This window comes from Leptinotarsa decemlineata, unplaced genomic scaffold, assembly GCF_025532065.1.
Source record: "Leptinotarsa decemlineata unplaced genomic scaffold, Ldec_3_MD MMD2_tig00001621_RagTag_RagTag, whole genome shotgun sequence".
Lineage (NCBI taxonomy): Eukaryota > Metazoa > Arthropoda > Insecta > Coleoptera > Chrysomelidae > Leptinotarsa > Leptinotarsa decemlineata.
Genome location: NW_027412566.1, coordinates 1240770 through 1247505, shown reverse-complemented (window position 1 = coordinate 1247505; position 6736 = coordinate 1240770). Strand labels below are relative to the sequence as shown.

The window sequence follows — 6736 nt, the reverse complement described above, 5'->3', positions numbered from 1 at the left end:
TGTTGAAGGAGATACACAAAAATGTTTCATACAAAAGTTTCAGGAGTTCATGAGAGCTATATTTTGATATAATTTTTAAATATACAGGGTATTTGGTGTAGGTGCTACAGACCAAAATTCCATTTTTTTAAATAGAACGCCCTGTATATCATTACATATTCAGATGCTACGTTAAATTCTGATATCATTTCATGTTTGGTTTTTGAAATATATATCCTTGCAATTGGCTGCACCGCGCTGATGAGGCCAATAGCCAGAAACACGTGTCCAAGGATTGCCTTCATTTTTTGAGTGTTCTGTCCACAAATTCTACACTTTTTGATTTATATCATACACACTCGATAACGATATAGTATATAAAGCCGCCATTTAAAGCAAAGCTGTCAAGCATTAAGGGGCAGCCGCTTCGACAGAGTTTCGACTGTCGCGCGCTACACTTAAATTGGCCAATTAGAAACGCCAATACTTCACTTCTCCATTTCTCTGTTGCCAGGATTTATCGCTTTGTAATTGAATAACTTCAAATCCAAAAAGAAAAATAGGATGAAAATAAACCGATTTAATAATTCAATTGATTCATTTATTGGACCATTTGAATTTTTTTGTCGTTTCCAATAGTAGGAGCAATTCATCAGAATCTTCGCGATGAGTTCAAAAACTGGTTAATACTCTGAGGGTTATATACATGAGGTTATGGATTCGATTAAAATCTTCAAATATTTTCGTTTTTGATAATATCAAATTATTTGGTGCTGTGTGGGGTAAGGTTCTCCAGGTACTTCGAAGAACGTTCCTTGCAAATGGTCGTCAAAATATATATATATATAAACAACCCCCAAGAAACCACCCCTAACTTTTGTTTTTCAAATGGCACGCCCATGTTTGTTTTGGTTCAACTTACAGTCTTTTTCATTTCTCGGTCAATGATGTATCATGGTAGGTAGAATGACATGCAGAATCATAGAAAATAAAAACTCAAATGAAATATTAATGTTTAAGGTCATCTGTATTTTGATACATGATACTACAGAAAATGTTCAAAATGTTGGCCAGCACTTGCCACACATGCTTCAAGTCGCCGAATCAGCGCGCGAGTACAGGAAGCCCTAATCATTTCCGGAGTAACAGTATGACAAGCCTCTAAAATTTTTTGGGTTAAATCGTCAATATTCATTGGTTGTGTTTCGAAGGCAACTCGTTTCAGATATCCCCACAGGAAAAAGTCCAGTGGCGTGAGATCTGGAGAACGTGCAGGCCATCGCACAGGTCCACTATTTCCAATCCAACGGTCTCGAAAAGTATCATTGAGGAATGTAGTAACTACATTATGGTTATGTGCAGGAGCACCATCTTGTTGCCACCACATTTGTTGTCGTTCTTCAAGTGGAATATCTTCCAGGAGGGCAGGTAAACAATTTTCCAAGAAATGTAAATATCGGTGGCCGTCAAAGTGTCTTGGAAAAAATGGGTCGTCCATTATGTAAACCACACCACACGTTCATACCCCACATTGTTTGGAAATTGGTTTCTCTAATCCAGTGAGGGTTGTCCTGTGACCAATAGTGCATGTTATGTCGATTAACAATACCATTATTATGGAAGCGGGATTCGTCACTTTACAAGATTTGATTGAGGATGTTTGGATTGTCATGGACTAAAACTTGAATGTGAGCAATGAATGCCGTTCGTCTTTCGAAATCGGTAGGTCTGAGTCCTTGGTGTAAATGAATTTTGAAGGGATGATACTTGTACTGTTTGAAAATTCTTTGCACAGATGACTTACTGATCCCAATCTCTACCGCCAATGCACGAACCGAAATATGAGGATGTGCTTCGGCGTAGGCCAACACATTTATGCAATTTTCCTCAGTTCGCACGGGAGTAGGATGTACTTGATCTGTTTTTCCTGGAAATGATCCCGTTCGCATGGTATTTTCTACATACGAAAACGTATTACGACCTGGTTGTCGACGATCAGGAAAGCGCTGCCCATACAGCCTCTCCGCAGCACGTTTATTCTTTCGGCATTCACCAAAAATTAAAAGCATATCAACGTATTCGTTGGGAGTGAAGGTAAAAGGCATTTTGATATACAACAACAATATCACGACTGATGGCAATGTGTCATCCAGATATCAGAGGAATGAAAGGAAGCACAAAAAGTTCTAACATTTTATCGCCTCTTTTTCTGCGTAGCGTCCACTTTTTCTGGTGTCTACAATGCAGAACAATTCGATCAGTCCAGTTAATAGTACCCACTAACGTATTCAATTTTCTCGAACAATTATGATATATCGTTGGTTGAGAAATAACAAGAGCTGTCAGTTGAACGACAAACAACATGGGGTTGCCATTTGAAAAACAAAAGTTAGGGGTGGTTTCGCAGGGGTTGCTCCCAAGGGGGTGGATTTTGCTCTGCTACATGAAAGTCCTGGTGGTCTTCTATGATATACATATTTTTTTTCAATTTTTTTCTGCAGGTGACTGAGATATCTACTGGCCTAAAAGCTCTAGGACACCAGAGCTTTTAGGTAATATATATATATATATATATATATATATATATATATATATATATATAGATATATATATATATATATATATATATATATATATATATATATATATATATATATATATATATTACCACCAGTCATGTTAAAATTTCTATAGCACATTTTTAATTTCTCTCTAAAAATGTCCGTATAGGTAAAAATTTATCAGAAAAGTTGAACTCCATGAGTTTGTTATGTATACATGAATTGATGACAATTAACCGAACTTGTTTTTTAAAATAAAGGGGATATCTGTCAAAAATAAGCAAAACGTTAACTTTATCCTTGTTGCATAAAATTTGGCATATGGATATAAAATTGCCGTAGACACAACTTTTTCAAGTAACTTTTTGTCAAATTCGGTCTGAAAATGCACTTTTTCAATTTGTTTCAAAAAAAAAAGTTGAATTTGACAAACACTGAACGTCAGTGGGTCGCAGTTGGCCGCATCATTTTAGTTTTAATTTAAAGTACAAACAAGTGCCGATTTAAACCCCATTGAAACTTTTCGAAAAAGAAATTTCCCATATGGTGCACACTTTAATGGTGACACCGCTCGAATACTTTTATCATTAACGGTGGCGTCCCTGGGGGTGGCCAGCGTTTCCAACACCTCTTTTTATTGTATATTGTACGTTTTCATCATATTATCGTGTACATATTGGAAAAAATAAGAATTCAATATATTGCTTTGCTGACGGCACGGCAGCATACTTGTCTCGTCATTCCGTTTGGATTCCAGGACATCGGCTGCGGATGCACATCTTCTCCCGTAGCAGGAGATGAACACCATGAACTTCGCTGTTTGAGAACTCTTTCATTCGGAGATTCGCATTTATGTGGAATAAATTTCCTGAGACCGTTTTTCCAAATTGATTCAATCTCCAGCTATTCGAATCCTGAGGCACCGCTCTGAGAGAGCCTTAGGGATTTTTCTGTAGTTCTTGTGTTTTATCCTCAGGAAAAAAATCACAAAACGGCACTCATATAGCTTCATAGTTTAATCATCAATAAGCTCCTACTTGGAGAACTTGGTATAACGTTAGACTTCACTGCCATTGCTCAATTTCTATCATTGGTAATTTATTTTGAGTACCAAATGATCAGATGCTACCAACAAATGAATATTTCTTCGTGTTGAATCAATCCAAAGCACCGATAATTATCCGAACAATCTTTCAACGTAACCCCCGGTATGTTTGGTGATTGAGCTCTTATTGTTTGACAACAAAAAATCAACACAATCAATTACTGCCACCCACAAACACGCTGCAATAATGGACACCATCAATAAAACCGTCATTTCGGCGTTATTATCCATCATTATAAACGAAATTTGAGCTGCGGATCATCGTAGGTTTTATAGCCGAAAATGTGAAAACTGAAACCTGATTGCTGTAGTTGCAGTGTTCAAATTATCATTGTCTCTTGTTCACGAATTGTTCACCATTTTTCCCAGATGAACACGATGAACTAGAAAAATATCGAGCGCATTTCCGTATAGTTTTCACCAATTGAGTGTGTGATTCGAAAAAAATTAATACTACATGGACTGAAAAGTCTTGAGCCTAAAACATAGATGTCACTAATCTTATTGCATCCACTACGTTTTCAGTTAGTACTAAAATTCAAAAAAAAACTGTTGAAATTTCATGATATTCCTTTTCCCTATTTTGTCTTTTTACAAAATAGAAAACATGGCAAAGTAGCTCCGGCAGCTGTTCGTCGGTGGCATATTGGAGTTGATTGATTACTGCGATTCTGTTAAATAAAATAAGGATACAATAAGGGCGCCACTGTCTTTTTCCATAAGGTCTCATTTGGAAAAGATCAGAAACCTAAGTTAGAGAGTAGATACAACAGCTGAAATGAAAGAAAGACACCCAATTTCATATTATTTAATGAGATAAATATTATCAAGTCGTACGGTATTATTATGCAATTATAACAAAGCATACGATCATATATATTGAACTTTCTCTAGCCTACTTGACGGATAACTTGCTGATACCACTATATTAAATATACAGGGTGATTCAAAAGTACTTTGACAAACTTCAGGAGGTGATTTCTCAAAATATTCTAATATGAATTGTCCAACTGAATAAATTTCCGTAAACGCTTCGTTTCCAAGATACAGGATGATGAAGTTTTATTTTTATTTTCGTTTTCTTCAAATAACTTTTGAAATACTGAACTTAATCAAACGAAACTTGGTAATAGGAGGTTTTTAAGGTGTCGAATTCAAACCTGATGTTCTTATTGCTCTTACTCATAGGGGGCGCCACCTACACGTCTTTTTCTTTTTTAAAGATTCATAATTTTTTGGGCGTACTTCTAGCACATTTTTCAGTAAAAAAATCGATTCCTCTATCATATCTACGTGAATAAGCTACCCTTGTTACTAGTCGCTGTAAGCAACCGTTTTCTAAATATTTGGACTTGAAAACTTCAAGTCGATCATTTGATAATCGATGCATGTTGAAGTTATTACGAATATTCTGCATTTTTCACAAGAATGCTTTGGAAATAAATTTGACGTTTGTGAGTAGTTTTGGTAATTACATATTTTGTGAGAGTTAGACGTTTTGTTGAAGTTTCCGTAAGTAGAAGTAGAAAACACTTATTTTGAAAAAATGTATTATTTAAACAATAATGTTCATTTAGCAGATATGCATTTCGATTATGGCCTTGCGGATGGCAATACGCGCGAAGCAAGACGTATTTACCAGGAGCGATTTCCTAATCGAGTACTGCCTTCAGCTCCAACATTTGCTAGTCTCCACCGTCGTTTGGCAGAAACAGGTAGCTTTAAGAGGGCAGCTGATTATTGGAAGACCACGAGCAGTCCGAACCCCAGAATTAGAAGAAGCTGTTATGAACGCTCTCGAGGAGAATCCAGGAACAAGCACAAGAGTAATTGCTGAAGCTGTCAATTCTACTCCGTCCACAGTTTGGAGAATTATCCACGATCAACACTTTCATCCATACCATATTCAAAGGGTACAAGCTCTTTTGCCACGAGACAGATGACTATCAATCAACTACTTAGATTGGAGATCTGTTCCAGCGAAATATTTTACTGAAACTGACCTTCATTATCGAATACAAAAAGCTAAAATCTCTATTTCGCTACAAGTACCGTAAAAAATTGATCAGACCCTCAAGTTTCAACGTCTTCAGTAGCCTAGAAAGGTCGCTCTCAGCGGGACTGTTTCAAAATTTTCACAACAGATAATTTTCATCGCGAATTTCCTTCCTCCCCATATTCTTCTCCTCGTTCACATGCAAATTCAGTGTCTCATAATATCAGTAGGTCAAATCGATATCTACGAACGCTACACTGAATGCTCTCAAAGAACATCTCCGTATATAATGTTTTATAACGCCGTGTGCTTTTATTGCCCGGCATTAATAATCTCCGGCCCGGAGAACAATCTGTTTCCTTCGAAGCGATGTTAATGTAATTAGAACCTTCATTGCTGCATACATTATCCAGAAGTATGCAAATTTATTTTCCTGCCAAGTTAATCTCTAATTTAGCTTGAGCTGGAAGTTATCCGTGGATCATTATACAATTTCTTCGAGCACCGGTTTAATTTTATACAGTGAAAGTATGCTGGAAAAAAAGTTATCATGAGATCTCAAGAATGGTGTTAAATAGTCTAAATATTCTGAATGATGAAAAATGCTGACGCTATATGTTTTATACTCGGACAGAATACAATAAATTGTTTTGAAATCCCTAAAGGAATCTTTAAAAAAATTAAAAAGGTTAGCTAAAAAATTAGAAATTATATTAAGCAAAGAAAACGGAACTTACAATGAATTAAAATACAAGCAATATTCCAAAATTGAACTATTTACACGAGCTGAAAAATAAAAAAATTGAAATTATCAATAAAAAAATGAAAATTATCAATAAAAAAATGAAAATTAAAAATAAAAAAATTAGAAGATTCCAAGCCAAGGTACTTCACAATCGTTTTCGGGTGATGACTGGTTGATCATTTTCTCATCTGGATTCTATTACATTCAATAATAACGAAACCATAAGGAGTTTGTAGAAAAAATTGAATCAAATATCTAGACCCCATGATAGATGATAATTTGAGATGAGACAAACATGCTGAGCACGTTGCTGACAAAATAAGATGCCTGATTCATGAATGCGCATTTTT

General features: G+C 35.8%; 1 protein-coding gene across 2 annotated transcripts in view; it reads right to left on the bottom strand.

Annotated features, from left to right (window-relative positions):
• Positions 1-6736, bottom strand: part of Ten-a (Teneurin-a transmembrane protein) — a 928723-nt gene that overhangs the window by 894470 nt on the left and 27517 nt on the right. The gene's annotated exons all lie outside the window — the stretch shown is intronic.